Source organism: Anolis carolinensis, chromosome 3 (genome assembly GCF_035594765.1).
Source record: "Anolis carolinensis isolate JA03-04 chromosome 3, rAnoCar3.1.pri, whole genome shotgun sequence".
Taxonomy (NCBI): Eukaryota; Metazoa; Chordata; class Lepidosauria; order Squamata; family Dactyloidae; genus Anolis; species Anolis carolinensis.
In genome coordinates this window covers 182,303,819-182,325,039 of record NC_085843.1, presented here as the reverse complement: position 1 = coordinate 182,325,039, position 21,221 = coordinate 182,303,819, and the positions used below count along the sequence as shown (strand labels likewise).

The following is a 21,221-nucleotide window of genomic DNA, read 5'->3' as shown; positions in this document are numbered from 1 at the left end:
AAAAAATTCTGTAGCCAGAATCGAACATCCCCTCAGAAGAAGGTTAAAGTGCCTCTGCATCTGTCTGTCTCGGTCTCTGTTTGATATGTTTATGGGCATTGAATGTTTGCCCTATGTGTGTATAATGTGATCCGCCCTGAGTCCCCTTCGGGGTGAGAAGGGCGGAATATAAATACTGTAAATAAATAAATAATAGACGAAGGACGTTTAAAAACATCTTATATTATTAGTACAAAAAAAAAAACAGAGTGAAAGTGGCTGAAGATTTGCTATAAATCCTATCAGATATATTGCAAATATGTGTCGGGTTTTATTCTCTGACAGTGACGGTGGCAAAAAGATTTGACTTCACCATCACTATTGTGGTTACTCCATGGCTTTTAGTGGAGCTACTTTAGGACGGGATTCTGTTCTATCACATGGTCATTGACCAATGAGACATGTCCAGGTTCTTTTGTGCCCCCATGTTCTAAACATGATCATGAAATTGCCAAGGGAAGTTATCAAAATGTCTGGGATGGATTGCAACCAGTATTCACATGGTCTACAACCATCCTGCACAGCCTCTGACCATCCAGGTGTTTTGGACTTCAGCTCCCAAAATTCCTGACCACTGGACAAACTGGCTCAGGCTACTGAGAGTTGGAGTCCCACCTGTTACTATTAGAGTTAGCAATATATGCATGCCTCTACTCATTTATGGCTAGTTTGCACGCTTGTAGACTACACATTAGTTTAATATGGAGCCTCCAGTGGCCTAGGGGATAAATGCCTTGTGACTTGAAGGTTGGGTTTGTGACCTGAAGGCTGCCAGGTTCGAATCCCACCCGGGGAGAGCGCGGATGAGCTCCCTCTATCAGCTCCAGCTCCATGTGGGGACATGAGGGAAGCCTCCTACAAGGATGGTAAAACATCAAAACATCCCCTGGGCAATGTCCTTGCAGATGGCCAATTCTCTCACTCCAGAAGCAACTCTGGTTGCTCCTGACACGAAAAAAAGAATTAGTTTAATCACATTCACCCCTCTCTTCCTGCATCTACAGTCATTTTTGTTGTTAGCTTTCAACTCTCAAATGTTTCCCACTCTTTATGTTTTGCAAGTGAACTTAATTTTATATGTTTTACAAAGGCGGCTAAATCTTTTTAAAAATTTATTACACCCTGAGAGTAGGTGAGCAAGAATGGCACTGGTTGTTATTCAGCTTCTTCCTTGCTGGTTTTATTACTTAGCTTGTCAGATTCACTGCTATCTCTCTCATTTCTCAACATTTCTGATTTAAGTTACAGCTAGTTCTCCCTCATGGTCATTTCAATGTCCATCAGTTATTGATCTACATGGTGGCCATACCCTCAATAAAATTATCTAATTTATTTTTAAAAGCCATCTGAGCTAATGACCATCGCTGTATGCTGAAGAAGTGAATTCAACCTTGTGGTTCATTAAACATTGTGTAAAGAAGACATTTCTTGCTTGACTGTATTTCTTATCAGTATTGCTGGATGATACCCATTTTAATTATATGCATATCTGTATGCATTCCAAAGAAACAAAACTGCTATCTTGGTGCCATAATAATTTAATCATCTTTTATTGAGTATTCCAATAGTTATAATCTATCTAAAATATATAGAAGGAAGGTAAAAATGCCACAATTCTGTTGGTTAAACTTAACTAGAGTAGACTTGTTGAACTGACAGTTAAATAGTAAGAAGGGAGAGGGAGAGGGCCTTCTCCATGGTGGCCCCTCAGCTCTGGAACTCTTTCCCCAGGGAGATTAGGCAAGCACCCACCCTATCAGCCTTTAGGAAAAGTTTAAAAACCTGGCTTTTCCAGTGTGCTTTTGGAGAATGAATTTTAATCCCCACAACAGGTCCCATTTCAGTGACAATCACTTTATCTGATGCACTTTATTCTTTTGGACCACATAGTTGTGCCTCTGGTTGTAGTCTGTCTGTGCAATTTTCTTACAGCAGCTGAGGATATGATCAATGGTTTCATCGGTTTCCTTGCAGAGTCTGCATTTTGGGTCATCAGCTGATTTTTCGATCTTGGCCTTAATTGCATTTGTTCTGATGGCTTCTCCTAGGCTGCAATTATTATTATTATTATTATTATTATTATTATTATTATTATTATTATTATTAATAATAATAATTAGTGAGCCAGTGCGGTGTTGTAGTTTGAGTGTTAAATTATTATTGTTATTATTGTTATTGTTATTATTATATTTATACCCTGCTTTATTTCTCCTGAAGAAGAGAGAATGATTCTGGAGATGAGAGTTCAACTCCCCATTCAGCCATGCCACTGGGTGGCCTTAGGCAAGTCACACTCCTGACCTCAGATGAAGGCAATGACAAACCCCCTTTGTTTAAATCTTGCCATGTGATAAGGTGGCCTTACAGTTGTCATAATTCAGAAATGACTTGAATGCACATAACAAACACAAGTCAATGTGTACGTTCATTTAATTGAATGGCTCTACTTTAGTTGAGGAGCCCCGGTGGCGAAGTGTGTTAAAGCGCTGAGCTGCTGAACTTGCAGACCGAAAGGTCCCAGGTTCAAATCCTATGAGCGGAGTGAGCGCCTGCTGTTAGCTCCAGCTTCTGCCAACCTAGCAGTTCGGAAACATGCCAATGTGAGTAGATCAATAGGTACCGCTCCAGCGGGAAGGTAACGGCGCTCCATGCAGTCATGCCGGCCACATGACCTTGGAGGTGTCTACGGACAACGCCAGTTCTTCGGCTTAGAAATGGAGATGAGCACCAACCCCCAGAGTCAGACATGAATGGACTTAACGTCAGGGGAAACCTTTACCTTTACCTACCTACTTTAGTTGAAGTTAATAAAATAAAGGTGAAATAATCTGTTGATAATTTTGTGCCATGTCTTAATTCTCTGTATGTAGTTGGCACACCGTAAGAATAACCACCAAACAAATAAATAAGTGAAACCATCTTTTTACATATAAAGTATGTCCCCCTTTATGGTGGCTGGCCATGACTTTGATCTCCTTGCCTAGTTTTCTTTCTTTGGAAACATATGGCATGTCTCAGCTACACCAAGTGTCAGCTCTTTGGCAGGGCACAGGCTGATTTAGCTTAGGGAGATTGCCAAAGAATATGAGCCTGAGTGGTTGCAAACTAAAAAGCGGTGGGATTCAGATTGCCATGAAGGCACCTATTGTACTGCTGTGAAGTCATTCTGACTGCTGCGGCATTTATGGCAATTTTACAAAAGGATGGTCACTTATATTCTGTTACTTTTGGGGTTATTAACTCTTGGCACACTTTAAGAACTGAAATTAAACTCCAAGACACTGCGGCAAGCAGCTCAGCCACCACACTTGTAAGCAGAATAAAATCTGCTTCTGACAAAAACAGGCCACAAAAAGACCTCAAGCAATATCTTAGCTTTGCTTGGAGACATTGTCATCTTCATGAGAAGCCTTCCAATGCCATACACAATTCCAAATGAATCAGAAGAAAAGTGCTGTTGTATTGAATTTTTTTTCTGATTTCTTCTTGTTGACATAGCTGAACATTCCTCACCAACCCGTGTTCTGAATTAACAAGTTGTGATATTAGCCTGTAGACATTGAGGATTAAAGGTATTCTTCAAGGCTTAACTTAAATAGGGCATCATCCATTTCGGGGAGGAAGAAGGGCACTTATCCATGTATAGTTTTACATCCTCTAATTGATGTCACATGCAGCATCAGTATGCCAAAGATTCATAAACTGGGAATGTGACTGGGAATTTTAAAAACAACACAAGTATGTCCAAAATTAAATAGCAAAGGTAGGTAGCAACTCCCCACCTCATTCAGTGCAGTGAGAAAGAACTGCTTGAAGGAGTGTCTCAAAAATTCTCTTTACTCCAAAAGTTATCAAGCTGGAGTCTGGTTCATGTTTTCTGCTCATAAAACGACCCTTTATGGAAGCAATTTTCTGCAGTAATGGTGAAGACACACAAACATAACATTGTTCAAAAAAGTCTGCCAGCGCCAACCAAATAGTTTTTCCACTGCCTACCTTCTAGGGGTAGTGTGTTGGCTTGGAACCTACATGATCTGGAAGGGCTGGCTTGAATAATTGCTTGTGCCAAGGGTCAGGCAATTGTCCAAGCCAGCTTTCCCTGACTCCAAGTCCTTCCCTGGGAGGCAAGCATTTAAAAAGAAACCTGAAATCTACCCTGTTTCCCCTAAAATAAGACATCCCCAGAAAATAAGACCTAGTAGAGGTTTTGCTGAATAAGGCCTCCCCCGAAAGTAAGACCTAGCAAAGTTTTTGTTTGGAAGCATGCCCGCCGAACAGAACACCAGAGCATGCAGGATTGGTAAATGTACGTATCATAGAGTGTTGTACATGGAAATAATGGTAGTAACAAGAAAATCTTGATAGGATTCACAGTTTGTCTGGTTATGTTGGTTTGTGATGACAACTACTGTACAGTATATAATAAATGCTCATTTTTTTGTTCAACAATAAATGTGAATTCTTCTTCATGGAAAACTAAGACATCCCCTGAAAATAAGACCTAGCGCATCTTTGGGAGCAAAAATTAATATAAGACACTGTCTTATTTTCGGGAAAACACGGTAGGAGCTGGTAAATTATTGTGCACTACAGGAAGATGGAGCAGCCTCATTGTTCAAGAGAAGCTGAGAAGCCTGTGTAAATTGGACAGGGAAAAATGCACTTGGAATGCACTTCTGTCACTCCTATTTCACACTGAGTTTGGTGCCTCACAGATCCAAAGTTGTGTTAATTCCACTTAGATAGGCAAGGATGTGTTATTTCTAACACCTATTCCAAAGATACTATGGGCTGGCATCCATAGGCTTGCATGCTCTTAACTATTTATTTTATTTTATTTATTTACATCACTTTTACCCCGCCTTTCTCCCCAAAGGGACTCAAAGCGGCTTACAATAAATAGGCAAAAATTCAATGCCTAAAAACAATGTAAAAACAACAATTCATATAAAACAATCTACGAAACAACAATTCATATAAAACAGATACCATTACAAAATAAAATCACATTATATAAAATTTCAAGCATGTCCATGATTAGACAACTATCTCAATATACATGATCTCAGAAACTGCTGGGGTAGAATTGGGTAATCAAAAGTCAAAATTTGGAGAATTTGCCACGAGTCCACTCCTGGATATCTAATGCAAAAAAATATTTACAACATCTTTCCCATTCCCAACTACCTCTTCACCAGAGCCGGCCCTAGGTATTTTTCAAGTGTAGATGAACAGAATTTTGACGCCCACCCCCCAAACCAATCACTGAAAAATAAAAGCATTGGATAAGTGAAAATGTTGGATAATAAGGAGTGATTAAGGAAAAGCCTATTAAACATCAAATTACATTAAGATTTTACAAATTAAGCACCAAAACATCATGTTTTACAACAAATCAACAGAAAAAGCAGTCTCGACTGCGCCCCCATATGTTTTGCGCCCCAAGCGACTGCTTAATTCGCCTCATTGTTGGTGTGACCAGAAAACCTTGAATAAGGAAGTTCTTGATGCTTCTATACCAAAATTGTCTTCCACATCTCACCAGAAGCTTTTAACTCATCTATACTGAGTTAAAGCAGGAGAGAATGTGTGGTGGGAAAGGTATCTCTATCTATCCAGTTGATATGTTCTCCTAGCTCCTGATCCTGTGAAGTAGAATCTAATTGCTTCAGAGAGAAAGCAAGTTTCTTTTCACAACATAAAATAGTAACAGGAGGTTACCTGGCAATTGCTGGGGATGGAAACTTAGAGACTTTTAATAACCTGAGCCTTTCCTAGCTCCAGAATGCCCCTCCTCCCCACACATATACTTCTCTCTTGCCACTGTAGCAAAATTATTTATTCCAACACCCCAGAGTAATAGCCTAGATATAAGGTCATAGCTTGATATACCAAAAGGAGACAAACTATTTCTCCACACAAAATAAATCCCTTTAATATAGTGATGAGTTTGAGGAGCAATTGAAACGCTAAGCCTGAGTCAGCCATTTATGGAATTAACACTTATTTTTGTTGTACTCACAAGATAGTTTAAAGAACCTCTCTTCCTCTTGGAAGAATTTGATCTACTGTGCCTTGAACCTCTGAGAATTAAGGTGTAATCACAGACAATGTACACTCACACATAATTACTGGTGGTACATCACATTGCCTATCAAGACATTGATCCAATGGTTCAATGCTCCCGAGATAGGCAGAGTAATACATATGTGGCAATACATCAATTTAAGCACTTATATCCCCATCAATAGGTTTCATCCCTGAAGCTTCTCCCCCCTGCTCCATTTGTACCTATGGAAGCTTCCCAAGGGGGAAAAATCCCACAACTCTATCGAGGTAGAATCCAAAGATGATAGCTGAGCTCTTCCACATCTCTGTGGACATAGTTAACAGCCCCTGCCCTCTGATTTTGTCCCCAGAAGCTTATTTATATATTTGTCTGTAGAAAATAATGGAGCTGAGACAGAGCCGGCCCTAGGTAATTTTCAAATGAAAGCGAACAGAATTTTGGCACCCACCTCCCAAACCAATCACTGAAAATAAAATCATTGGATAAATGAAAATGTTGTATAATAAGGAAGGATTAAGGAAAAGCCTATTAAACATCAAATTACATTAAGATTTTACAAATTAAGCACCAAAACATCATGTTTTAAAAGAAATCAACAGAAAAAGCAACCTCGACTGTGCCCCCGTATGTTTTGCGCCCCAAGCGACTGTTTAATTCGCCTCTTTGTTGGACCGACTCTGAGCTGAGATTTCCCATGTGTGGCCAAACTCAGAGGGCAGGAGCCCCCACCCATTTGCTTAGCTTATCCATAGAGGTGATCCTCAGCTCCATTAATATATTTAGCCCTTTCGGGGTTTTCACTGGTAGAAAAAAGGAAACAGCACTACTCCTTTATCAACATGTTCTAGTTATCCTGAATGTCCAGACAGAAGAGATTTGGCCAAAGAAGTACAATCAGTGTTCTTTGAATGGTGGATTGAACACTGTTGTCTTACCCCTTAAATGTTTTCAGTGAATTCTGAGGGATAGAGTTGAGCAACTTGCTGTGTTAAGGCACATGTACTTCTTACAGCTGTTTTTTATATTTATATTGAATTTCTGATTTATTGTGGTAGTTGTTTTTTTCCCTATTAATGATGTTTTCTTATTGTTCAAGACTTTTAAAGCAAAACTTGTAAGCCATTTCAAGCATATGTTAATAGAGAAAAGTGGGACATAAATTATAGATTGTGCTATTCTGTTTTTGCAGAATCATCTATTTAACACACTGTTGCTTAAAATGCTTTTTAAAGGGGTGACGTGCTTAGCTATTGAAACATTTGAACATTTACTATGTATGTGTGTGTGTGTGCAAGTACATACATGAAAGTATATATGTGCATAGACATAGAGGTTGCATTTAAGTTCCTATATTTCTCTTCTAAACAGTCCTTGCAGTGGCTCTACTCCCCCTCCCCATCATCAAGGCAATAGGCAGGCGTATGAAAGATTGGGAAATGACTCCATGCCCATAAGAAATAAGCAGTTTTCTGGTGTGATGTAATGCGCATCAAGAATGACAAACTCAAGGATTTTCTTCTATTTCCTGAGATTATTGCTCTTGCCATTTCTCATCTCTTGCCTCCAGGCTGCTCACTCTGATTCATGAGAGGAGGGCGGTAGAACCCTTGAAGCTTTGGTGATCCGGTTGTCCTTATCCTATTGCCCAGAGCTGCACATACTAGTGAGTGATCATAAATTTATCCTAGCCTTCTTTAATAACCTAGCTGCTTTATTTAGCCCTCTGACCCCCTGCTGCAGTGAATTCTGGGCCTGCCTCGTGCAGAGCAGTATTTCTTTCAATTGTGATGTTCTCCTTTTGCCAGCCACTACTTTTCTTGCATTTATATAATGGCAAAGGAGTGTGAAAAATGGGGGACCTCAGTTCCGAAGTAATATGTGATGCCTTCTGAGTTTGTGACCTTTGTATCGTGAAGCAGGCCATCTCTTTGGTGCATGGATGCTGTCAGCTTTGGGGGAATAGTGATGAGGACAATTTTAAGGCCAGATTATGTTGTCAAGGAGCTGGCAGCCTCATTGTCTGTCAATAGAATCTTAACACCTTCCAGAACATTCCATCATGAAAGTGAAGCCAACACAAAAAACTGCCACATTATGAGCATTGTAGTTGCTAGGCAGCCACTCGCATTTATCCAGGCACCTGAAGTTTCAAACCTGGGCTAGTCACTTCGTGCTTAGAAAACAATGCAAAACTGTCCATAATTTGGGTATATTGTTATTACTATTATTATTATTATCCTGCCTTTCTCCCCATAGGGACTCAAGGCAGCTAACAATACAATGACATAACTAAAAAAAAAAAAAAACAAGGCAAATACAAAAATTAATTAAACATTTGTGTCATGAATATAAAGTTAAAACACAGTTAAAATACAGTAAGTACAACAAATTCCAGTCACAAAGTCCCATGTCCCTCATCCTCTCTCAAATGCCTGGCAGCAGAGATACTGTATATACTCGAGTATAAGCTGACCCGAATATAAGCCGAGGCACCTAATTTTATCACAAAAAACTGGGAAAACTTATTGACTGAAGTATAAGCCGAGGGTGGGAAATGCAGCAGCTACTGGTAAATATGAAAAATAAAATTAGATATCAATAAAATTGCATTAATTGAGGCATCAGTGGGTTAAATGTTTTGAAGATTTACTGTATTTCAAAGAAAAACAGTAAACTAACTCTATAAGTGGAAAAGTAGGGTCAACAAAAACAATGTGATATCAACAATAACTTTATAATCATCATCATCATCAACAACAACAGCAGCTTCATTTGTACCCTGCCCTATCTATCTCCCACTGGGGAAACTCAGGCCAGCTTCCAACATAGTAACAGGCAAACATATAATGCCTGTATAAACAATGCAGAGCTAGATATAGATCTATCATTATATATACTAATTTCACATGTGTATTTTCCCCTGAAACCTTTGCAAATCCTCTCAATGCAAAGCCCCCCTAAAAACAACTTTGTTTTCTTTTCTCCTGCCCTTTCCCACCTCTTTTCTTTCTCCCTTTTTCAAACTCTAAAAGTAGCCAGAAAAGGCTTTTTAAAACTTCTCTCCCCCTCCCAAAAAAACCCACCTCATTTTTGTTTCCTTAGGAATAAAAAGAAATACACACCTTCTGTTGCTCTCTTTTCCCTCCTTCCCTCCCTTTGGACTCAAATGTTCTTGCAATAGTAGTAGTAGTAGTAATAATAATGAATCGTGCAAATTTGCAAGAATATCTTTTTTTTCCTTCCCCTTCTGCCCATGCAATCTGGCTTGCAAGGGATTATCTCACACTCTCCTTTCGCTTTTGAAAACATTTGCTTCTTCTCTGTCTCTCTCTCAAACAAAATATAAGATAACCAGCCTGGGAGGAGAAGCAGAGGAGGGAGGTTTTGGAAAAGAAAACATACTGTGGCCTCCAGGCTCCGCTGATGGCTTGACCTTGACCCAAATATAAGCCGGGGGAGGCTTTTTCAGCTCATAAATAAGGGCTGAAATGTATATATGGTATGTCTTGACCGGCTTGCAAAAGGCAAGTAGGGATGGAGCCATCCTGTTCTCTATGTGGATGGAGCCCCAAAGTTTGGATGCAGCCATCAAAAATCTCCCTCCCTCCCTTTGTTTTGTTTGTTTGCTTGTTTTGCTAAATATGAAGTGGCTAAACATGGCTCAGATATTAGTCTGATCATCTGGACATGGGTACAAGCAGTTCAAAAGAATTTGCACTCTGATAGATAAAATGACACTTTCTTCCATTCCATGTAGAAATGGCAATGAGACTAGCATATTAAGCTAATTTAACTGTGACAATGGTACAGCACCAACTACTTGATCTGAAAGTGGCAGACTATTTAGACAGTATAGCATAGGCCATTTAGTATACAGAAGAGGTTGATGTTCTTATCTTCTGCAGCACCCAAACAACTTACTATCCAGGCTCTGAAATACCCTCTCCCCCACTGAAATGAAGTGATTACAGCACCACTGAGATTTACAGAAGATCTTAGTGGATCTCAGCCCAGCCAGACATGGGGACACTTCTCTGATCTATGACCACTTCCCATGCGGAACATTATGGCCATATAGCAGGATTTAGAAGCTAGACAACAAGTCCCAAGAGAGGCACTAGGCCCAACTTAGTATAGGTCAAAATATGATATTATGTTGTGCTAAATTATAGAGCAGTGGTTCTCAACCTATAGGTCCCCACTCCCAGATGTTTTGGCCTTTAACTCCCAGAAATCCTAACAGCTGGTAAACTGGCTGGGATTTCTGGCAGTTGTAGCCAAAAATACCTGGGGACCCACAGGTTGAAAACCACTGCCATAGAGGATTGCAGACTTAGTGTGGAAATCCATCAAAAGACCTCATACCAAACTACATTGAAATGAAATATACACAAAGTATACACAAATGCCATATATCTCCCCTTCCTTCCTGCAAGTTCTGGAGGATGCTTTTGTCATCATATGTCAAGCTATAAGCACATGGTCTAATATTTGCCTGCTCTTCATTGGCCACTAAATGTCTGTAACAGAGGAGCCGTTATAGGCAATGGCTTTGTCATGTGGGATGGAAGTAGAAAGGCAGAGCAGATTTCAGTCTTGGTAGAACTTACCCTGTTTCCCCTAAAATAAGAGATCCCCAGAAAATAAGACCTAATAGAGATTTTGCTGAATTGCAAAATATAAGGCCACCCCCAAAAGTAAGACCTAGCAAAGTTTTTGTTTGGAAGCATGCTCGCCAAACAGAACACCAGAGCTTGCAGGATCGGTAAATGTACGTACCATAGATTGTTGTACATGGAAATAATGGTAGTAACATGAAATTCTTGATAGGATTCACAGTTTGTCTGGCTATGCTGGTTTGTGATGACAACTACTGTACAATAAATCTGAATTTTTCTTCATGGAAAAATAAGACATCCCCTGAAAATAAGACCTAGCACATCTTTGGGAGCAAAAATTAATATAATATCAGGGAAACACGGTAATACCCAATTCCTCCTTTCTCCTCATGTATAATTTCAGCCATTCTTTCTCTGGAAAGATGCCAGGAAGGTGAGTCTTAAGAAGGGAGGGAGTAGCAGTCCTTGTCTAAGGGACGTAATGATTTCCTTCCTCTGCAACAACATATAAAAAGATATGCACACTGAAATATTGGAACCATCTCCCTGTGTGTCACTTTGTGTGCCCCCAATTTGAGAGTTCAAGAGAAGCTAGATGGTGAATATCAGGAAGCTGTAGTGCAGTGATTCCTAACCTGTGGGTCCCCACGTGTTTTGGCCTTCAACGCCCAGAACTCCTAACAGCTGGTAAACTGGCTGGGAGTTCTGGGAGTTGTCGGCCAAAACACCCAGGGACCCACAGGTTGAGAACCACTGCAGTAGTGACTGGTGATTCCCATATTAGTGAGCATTATGAATCCACTCCAGGAATTAGTCTCAATTTTACAGGAGCTGCTGTGGTGCTGAATTTATTTTGGTGGATAGAGCTCGGGGACTGGGTGTCATGATCTCCAATCTTTGACATCTCCGGCTGACAAAGAACAGATGCCAGCTATAAAACAGGTCAGCCATAAAACTTCAATTACCCTCTGGTATGTGAGAGCCTCTATATAAGTGGGCCAAAGGGAAGGTTTATTTATTTATTTATTTATTTACAGCATTTATATTCTGCCCTTCTCACCCCAAAGGGGACTCGGGGCGGATCACATTACACATTATAGGCAAACATTCAATGCCTTTTAACATAGAACAAAGACAGACAAACATAGGCTCCGAGCGGGCCTCGAACACATGACCTCCTGGTCAGAGTGATTCATTGCAGTGATTCATTGCAGTTGGTTCTGGTATTCGGTACAATAAAAATCTGTTGGAATCTACCAGGGTGTCTTGGTGCTTTTTCGGTGGAAGACTGACCCACAGCACAGCTGGGAGAAGAGGATCCGACACTGGGATAGCTTAAATTCAGTCTAAAACCCAGAGTGGGTTAACCACCATAATTCCAATAACTTGAGAGCTACCAACCACCACTGGGGAGAAGCAAACTGACTTCATTAGTTTCAGACCAATAGAATGAGATCCTTCCTCCGTGATAGACCTACATGGAACACAACATTAATGATTGACAGGATACTGAACTCAAATGGAACAGAAACTGCATTGAGTTTGAAAATGTTTGTACTTTATGTTTAAATATGTATCCCTAAAGCTTTTCTCATGAACTGTTCCAGTTCTATTGGATCTGAAAATCATTTTCCTTCAGGGTCTCCTCGTATTAAATGGCAGCATATGTGATGGGGGAGTCAGTGAGTCTGTACCTTGAGTTGTGCTGGTTAGAATGTCCAAAAGCAAATACGATAAAATGCACAAGCACTACACAGAACATTTTATTGTTTGTGTGTATAACTTTCTATATACCCTATGTCCCCATTCCCCAGTTTGAACATCATGCTGTTCAGACACTGTGTTCCCTTGTAGAAGTTCACCATAATATATAGAAGGCAAATCTGTAAGCTCCTGCTTTGTGCTTGATTTATCACTCTGTCTAGGTAGCCGAATGATTTAAGTGGAAACCAGTCTCATAGCCTGTAGGTACCACTGACTTTTTAATAAGAAGGATTTTCGTAAAAATGCAGTTTGCCAGAGGAGTCACATTATCACAGTCTGATTGTATTTGGAAAATGCTAAAATTAAATCCACATAATTTCACCTTCAAGGCCATTAGATAAAAAATGTGCTGCCCATATTAAACTTGAAGTTAGGCAAAGATCACACCCTCATTTGCAGAATTCAATGAAAGCTAATACATATGAAGTACTGTTGTTTGGATACCACATCACTACTCTTAATCCAGAGTTCTCTGGTGCTACGTGCAATGGAAACAATTAGTTCTGAGGCAGGGGAGACTTGTTTAGACATGCTTACAGACATTTATCGGACTACTTTCAACAAAATACTACCACTATATTCATATAGAAAAGACAGTGTTGGATCAATGTGTGATCTCTGAACCACCAGCATGCGCTTAGAGCAGGAGTCCGGAGGGCCGGTTCATAGTCCCTCAGATTGTTGAGGGGCCAAGTTATCATTTGGAAAAAAAATGAACAAATTCCTATGTACACTGCACATGTCTTATTTGTAGTGCAAACCCCCCCCCAAACAACAATTATTTATTTATTTATTTATTTTCTTACTTACTACATTTATACCCCACCCTCTCTCACCCCGAAGGGGACTCAGAGTGGCTTACAAGTTGTATGTACATACGATATATTATATTATTAGCATAGCATAATATTAGCATTATATATTACTATATTGTACTATACCACTATACCGTAATATTATTGGTAATATTAAATTTAATATGTAATATATATTTAATATTATTGTATTATACAATATTATTATATTGTCTTATTATTATTATCAGCTGCCCTGAGTCCCCTATTGGGTGAGAAGGATGGAGGTAGAAATACTGTAATAAATAAATATTATATTGTATTACATTATAATATTACAGTAGAGTCTCACCTATCTAAGATAAACGGGCCGGCAGAACCGTGGAGAAGCGAAAATCTTGGATAATAAGGAGGGATTAAGAAAAAAGCCTATTAAACATAAAATTACATTATGATTTTACAAATTAAGCACCAAAACATCATGTTTTACAAGAAATTGACAGAAAAAGAAGTTCGATACACAGTAATGTTAAGTAGTAATTACTGTATTTACGAATTTAGCACCAAAACATTGCAACATTTACTACAAAAACAATGACTACTAAAAGACAGACTGCCTTGGATAATACAGAACCTTGGATCAGTGAGCTTGGATAAGTGAGACTCTACTGTATTATCAATATTATATGTATACACAATATATTATATTATTACCATAGCACAATATTAGTAAATGCAAGAACAACACAATATTTAAAAATAAAAACAATTTTAACCAACATACTGTAAACCTATCAGGATTTCAATGGGAAGTGTGGGCCTGCTTCTGGCCAATGAGATAGTCAAGTTAAGTATGATTGTTGTTGTTGTTGTTGTTGTTGTGTGCCTTCAAGTCATTTCAGACTTTGGGCAGGGGCCAGGTAAATGACCTTGGAGGGCCGCATCCGGCCCCTGGGCCTTAGTTTGGGGACTCCTGGCTTAGAGATTGTAACACCACTGTTAGCAACTGTACAAACCCACTCTTCCCCCATACATAAAGATTTTGCAAAGTGACACAACAGGCACTATAATCAGGTCAACAATACACTATGAACAGAACGAGAAATGAGGAGGAGACACAGAGGTGGGAATCCAGGTCTCTGTTGAATCATTGGAAAGCAGGAAGAGAAGCTCAAAAGTGGCAAGTGGCTAAATGATTCCTAATCTTTGCCCCTTTGCAGCTTCCTCCCCTATGTTTTCCCCACAGAATGTTAGATCCTAGAAATGTTCCAGAAGAGCACATGAGGACATGGACAATTTTACATTGCCTGCAGATTGTTCCATTACAGATTTCAAGACTAGCCTCGGGCATTTGACTACTGTGACTAACATTAGAGGAACGTTCCTTCTCTCTAAGTTTCTCTCCTTCCCAAATAATCCTTGTAATTCTGATCCCAGATCCTCTTTCACTTCTCTCTTACCTCTGTGACTTGTTATACTATGATGAGATTTTCATTTTGCTTTGTTAAGGACTCTGACTGGCACCCACCTTTCTATCTGTGTCTATCAGGGACCCTGATATACCATTGACACAATATGGGCAGAGCCGGCCCTAGGTATTTTTCAAGTGTAGGCGAACAGAATTTTGGCGCCCCTCCCCCCCAAACCAATCACTGAAAAATAAAAGTGTTGGATAAGCAAAAATGTTTGATAATAAGGAGGGATTAAGGAAAAGCCTATTAAACATCAAATTACATTAAGATTTTACAAATTAAGCACTAAAACATCATGTTTTACAACAAATCAACAGAAAAAGCAGTTCAATACCTTGCGGAGGCAGGCCGCAGGAGACAGGAGTTGCCTCTATGGCATCACAGGCAACTGCCTAGTTGGCCTGGTGGTTGAACTGCCTCTGAATATGGGTTTTTCTTTTGGGACCATTTCATAATACAGTAGAGTCTCACTTATCCAACACTCACTTATCCAACGCTCTGGATTATCCAATGCATTTTTGTAGTCAATGTTTTCAAAACATCGTAATATTTTGGTGCTAAATTCGTAAATACAGTAATTACTACATAGCATTACTGCGTATTGAACTACTTTTCTGTCAAATTTGTTGTATAAAATGATGTTTTGGTGCTTAACTTGTATAATGATTACCTAATTTGATGTTTAATAGGCTTTTCCTTAATCCCTCCTTATTATCCAACATATTCACTTATCCAACGTTCTGCTGGCCTGTTTATGTTGGATAAGTGAGACTCTACTGTAGTAGTATTTCCAAGGCACCTCTGGGAAGGTTAATTCCCTTCAATCTAAGGAAACAAAAGTACTGTCCTAGATGGCCACCTAGAATTGTGAACTAGCAGCTTAGTCCTAACAACACTACCAACAAAACAAGCTGATAGGAGTTACAACTCTGAGGGGAAAGAAAAGATATTCAACTGAATTTCTGAATCCTTGGTGTGACAGCCGTCCGCTTTAGGTCACTGTAGGTCAGGTGACCATCTGGAATAAACAAATCTGGCTTGATTGGAGCTACCTTAGGAGCAGCTGAGGCCCTGGCTTCATGATTAGCATTAAGGACCATTTCTCATATGAAAATATTATTTCTGGAATGCAAAGGACATACGTTTGAGTAAAAAAAAACTTGACAAATTACTGTCTATGACTTGGAGGAATTAAACCAAAAAGAAAAAACTGCCCTGGCCTTCTATGAACCCAAAGGTTTGGTGGCTGGTCCAATGTTATGGCTGCTTCATAATATCAATTAGACAAGGGGGCATGTTTGCCTTTAGTTTCTGAACCATTGCTGTTGCCTGCGTCCATTCGTCTCCCCCACCCTCTCTTTTCCCAGTGTGACATGACAAGGATTCGATGTGACACACACCAAACTTTGAATGTCCCGCAGCCAGCTCCAGTGGCTCGGGTGCTGTCATCTTGAGCCACATCAGGAGCACTGGCTCAATGGCTGCGTCTGTGACACATGTCAGAAACTTTTAAATGTCTGCTCTTTTTTTCATCAGGATGCTTCTGCATCCTAGCGAGGGAAGAGCTGACATTTTCTGTTTGGGTGGAAGTTGCTGTAGTCCTTCTTCCTGCCTCCTCTAACTGTCACCCTGAGTTTCCCCTAAACATATCAAAACGCAGCTGAATAAACCTTGTCATTTAGAAATATATTCAGTAGTAACCAGGCTTTTACAACAATGTTTTTTTTTCCAGAAGAAGAAGAAGAAGAAACTTAGGAATATTTTCTCATACAACAGATGCACCACACAAAATACAGCACTAGGCTATCTCTGACCTTTGTTTTGTGGTGCATTGAGAATGGATGTGCAGAACTCAGCTACACCTGAATTCCTTAACATTTCTGGACACCACTCCACTCCACCCACCCATAAAGTGGTATTATTTGGTATATAAATCACAAAGCACAGTGCGGGTGGGGAACTCCCCCTGGTTGTGAAGAGTTGGAAGAAATAACATTTTGATCAAATTATTTGGTTTAAGGGTATAAATTAAAAATAAAAAAACAATGGAGGGATAGAGAAGAAACATAGCAGTATCACTGAATCCTATGGGATTATTAGAAAACTCACTTATTTCAGAAATATTGTGAAAGGAACAAGAATTGTCAGATATGTCACTGTAACCACAAAATAGTGACATCTTAATTCAATGAACAAATATATCATGCATATTTTTGAAGCATCACCAACTTCTTCATTAGAGGAAAGATCTTGAAAATAATACAAGAGAAGAAAAGTGATGGTGTTGGAGACTTACATATTGTCTCCATTAAGATGGCCTGGAGCAGTGGTTCCTCAGGTGTTTTGGCCTACAACTCCCAGAAATCCCAGCCTGTTAGGATTTCTGGGAGTTGAAGGCCAAAACATCTGGGCACCCACAGGTTGAGAACCACTGGTCTGGAGGGATATTAGTGCAGGCAAGAGGCTTTTTGGCTAACTGTATAGGACAGTTTGCCTGAATCTCAATGTTGCTGCTAACTGAATGGAAATTGTATTGACTGTGGGCCCATCTACATGAGCCAACTGGGGCAGTTTGGGGGTGAATGGACTCCATGGAGGCCAAAAAATGCTTGCAGTCCATTCGCTGTAACACAGCAGAAGGTTACATAACGTGGCCTACTCCCGCATTTTTAAATAGTCACAGGATACTCCGGAGTGTCCCTGAGTTCTAGAGCTCATCTGCATTTTGGGCCAGTGTAAATATCTGGGCTACTTTATATTTGGAAATGACAATAGCTGTTCACACTACCATTCTGATTTCCAAGGGCTTGGGCAGCCCAGAAAAAAGGGATGGCATCTAACTTGCCCACATCTTTCTGGGTTTTGTGGTTCCCACCGGCAGAGCCAGCCCTAGGTATTTTTCAAGTGTAGGCGAACAGATTTTTCCTCCCCCCCCCCCCCCCAAACCAATCACTGAAAAATAAAAGCATTGGATAATAAAGGAGGGATTAAGGAAAGCCTATTAAACATCAAATTACATTAAGATTTTACAAATTAAGCAAATCAACAAATCAACAAAAAAAGCAGTCTCGCCTGCGCCCACGTATGTTTTGCGCCCGAAGCAACTGCTTAATTCGCCTCATTGTTGGACCGGCTCTGCCCACTGGGCACAAAATAGCACTGGTCACAGCTTGGTGCCTGCAATGATAGCTGAAGCAATGGTGTGATCCAAGAAGGAAGGAAAAAGAAGAGAAAGCTATTCTTACTTTGAGTCCCTTTTGAGGGAGATAGAGAGGGGCATAAATAAATCTAATAATATAATAATATTCCTCCTTTCCTCCTCCCCTCTCTTGCATCTCTTCATTACTCTGGATATTGTCCTTACAGATACTGACTAGTGAACAATGCCTTTTTCATGCATGGTGTGCACTATAAAGCCCAGAACGATGGGAGCGAGGTAAGGGTGGCAGTCCAGCAGTGCTGAGATTTCTGGGCATCATCCAGCCACCTGGCCGGCTCAAGAGCATGCAGTTCAAACACTCACCTGACCCCAAGCCAGCTCTGTAGCTGGCCATGCAGATCATTGCTACAATGGCCCAGAGTCAGATCAGCATCATCATTTGTGGCCTATGTAAATGTATTTTACTGCCCTTAGTTTCTTGTCCCACATAACCAAGTATGGTTGCAATTCACATTGACCCTCTTGGAAATAATAGAAACTGCCTGAAATATAGCCTGTGTATATTTATCTGGGAATAAGTTACACTGAGGATATGGAAAACATTTCTAAGTACACATTGTGCTTGTGAGAGTCTTCAAATTTAGGGATGTGTAAAGGATGTCGGGGTCGTGGTGGAGGCTCCTTCTTTGGAGGCTTTTAAGCAGAGGCTGGATGGCCATCTGTCGGGGGTGCTTTGAATGCGATTTCCTGCTTCTTAGCAGGGGGTTGGACTGGATGGCCCATGTGGTCTCTTCCAATTCTACTATTCTATGATTCTATGATTCTATGAAACTTTATTTATAGCCCGCCCTATATCCCTGAAGGGACTCAGGGTGACTCACAACAAAATAACCCAGTGGCAAACATTCAATGCCAATAGTAATATATAAACAAATCAAGAAACAAATCAAGAACAACTCAATAAATTATGAAAACATAAATAAACAAGACACAACAAAATGAATAAGAGCCTGCCTCCAATAGTGTTCTCCAACCAGTGGTGGCTTGGTTATGGTGTCTACTTGCCCAATTAGTTTAATCATTAGTTTAATCATTAATGTTAATGATCTTTTAGTAGCTTGAAAATATAATTACTATATGCAACTAAAATTACATTGTAGTTGCTATTTTAATAATAATTAAATGGTCCCCTTTTCCACATGTATTTAAAAAACATTTATTTTAAACAAAATTAAATGATAGCCTTATAGTTGTTGATGGGCCCCCTTTGACTAATGGCAACCAATATTTTAGACCCAGTCCACCACTGCTCTAATTGTTCCTGGGAGATATATTACATACTGTACTTATGTTCTCTCTGGATATAAGGAGATGAGAGTACCAAACATGTTATATAAGAAAAAATGGGTTCCCCAGAGTTTAACTGACAAGTACACACTAATGGAATAATATTATAATGGAATAATATTCCATTAGTATTAGGTATCATTAAACATTGTATTATGTATAATAAATGAATATAAATGTCATATAAGTGGTTACAAATCACAAGCAAACGGTTGTATTCATAGTATGATGAATGGTAGTTACATTCACAATGTGGTAAACCTTTTTGTTTATTTTCTTGATTCTTCATAAAGGATGAGTAGACCCCTGATCCACACTAGGTTTTGACTACCTATAGTCTTCATCTGGTGATGGGGTCTGCAAGTATTGAGTAACATTAATACAATTGTACAAAGTGTTTTCTGGCCTAGTAAAATGTGGATCATATAGTGGCAGAAAGATCTGAATATCCAACATTTTCCAAACAAGCAACAGTGCTACTACCACTATCACTCACAGGTCCAGCCACAACAACTCTTCTAATGATCCTGGGACCAAGAAAAAAAAAAAGCAATGAATTTTGAAACAATTCCTGCTGTTGTGTTCCAAAGTACTATGATTGGAAAGCTGTAATACAGCCGTCTACTGTGATTAGAAGCTAGAGTTGTCAGTCAAAACCAAATTCCTTCCTCTCTCTCCAACTTTTTGCTATTTTACATCTTTTATTTGAGGAGTTTGGGAAAGTGTAGGGATTTATTCTGAACAACTCCCATATCTATTAAATTCACCTTGATTCAATGTACAATTCAGCCAAATCTGAAGCATGCCCATGATTCTTATACAATAGTGGCTTCTTTCTCATCAAATGCAAATGGCCTGCATCAATAGGGGTATAGCATCTAGATCCAGGGAAGTCATGCTCCCCCTCTATTCCGCCTTGGTCAGACCACACCTGGAATACTGCGTCCAATTCTGGGCACCGCAGTTGAAGGGAGATGTTGACAAGCTGGAATGTGTCCAGAGGAGGGCAACTAAAATGATCAAAGGTTTGGAGAACAAGTCCTATGAGGAGCGGCTAAAAGAACTGGGCATGTTTAGCCTGCAGAAGAGAAGGCTGAGAGGAGACATGATAGCCATGTACAAATATGTGAGGGGAAGTCACAGGGAGGAGGGAGAAAGCTTGTTTTCTGCTGCCCTGCAGACTAGGACGCGGAACAATGGCTTCAAACTACAGGAAAGGAGATTCCACCTGAACATCAGGAAGAACTTCCTCACTGTGAGAGCTGTTCGGCAGTCGAACTCTGTCCCCCCAGGCTGTGGTGGAGGCTCCTTCTTTGGAGGCTTTTAAGCAGAGGCTGGATGGCCATCTGTCGGGGGTGCTTTGAATGCGATATCCTGCTTCTTGGCAGGGGGTTGGACTGGATGGCCCATGAGGTCTCTTCTAACTCTACTATTCTATGATACTATGATTCTATGATCTTCATTGTAGAATTAATGCCGTTTGAAACCACTTTAACAGCCATGTCTCAATGCTATGAAATCATGGGAGTTATACTGTAGAGTCTCACTTATCCAACACTCGCTTATCCAACGTTCTGGATTATCCAACACATTTTTGTAGTCAATGTTTTCAATATATCGTGATATTTTGGTGCTAAATTCATAAATACAGTAATTACTACATAGCATTATTGCGTATAGTACTACCTTTTCTGCCAAATTTGTTGTCTAACATGATGTTTTGGTGCTCCATTTGTAAAATCATAACCTAATTTGATGTTTAATAGGCTTTTCCTTAATGCCTCCTTATTATCCAACATATTCGCTTATCCAACATTCTGCCGGCCCGTATATGTTGGATAAGTGAGGCTCTACTGTAGTTTTACAAAGTCTCCTGCTTTCTCTCCCAAAGAGTGCTGGTGCCTAACCAATGCACAAATCCCATGACATTGAAGCATGGCAGTTAAATTGCATTAA

The 21,221-nt window shown here is 39.8% G+C and overlaps 1 long non-coding RNA gene across 1 annotated transcript in view; it reads right to left on the bottom strand.

The window, feature by feature from the left end:
- LOC103279402 (uncharacterized) overlaps positions 1-21,221 on the bottom strand; it is a 206,049-nt gene that overhangs the window by 62,617 nt on the left and 122,211 nt on the right. The window lies entirely within an intron of this gene.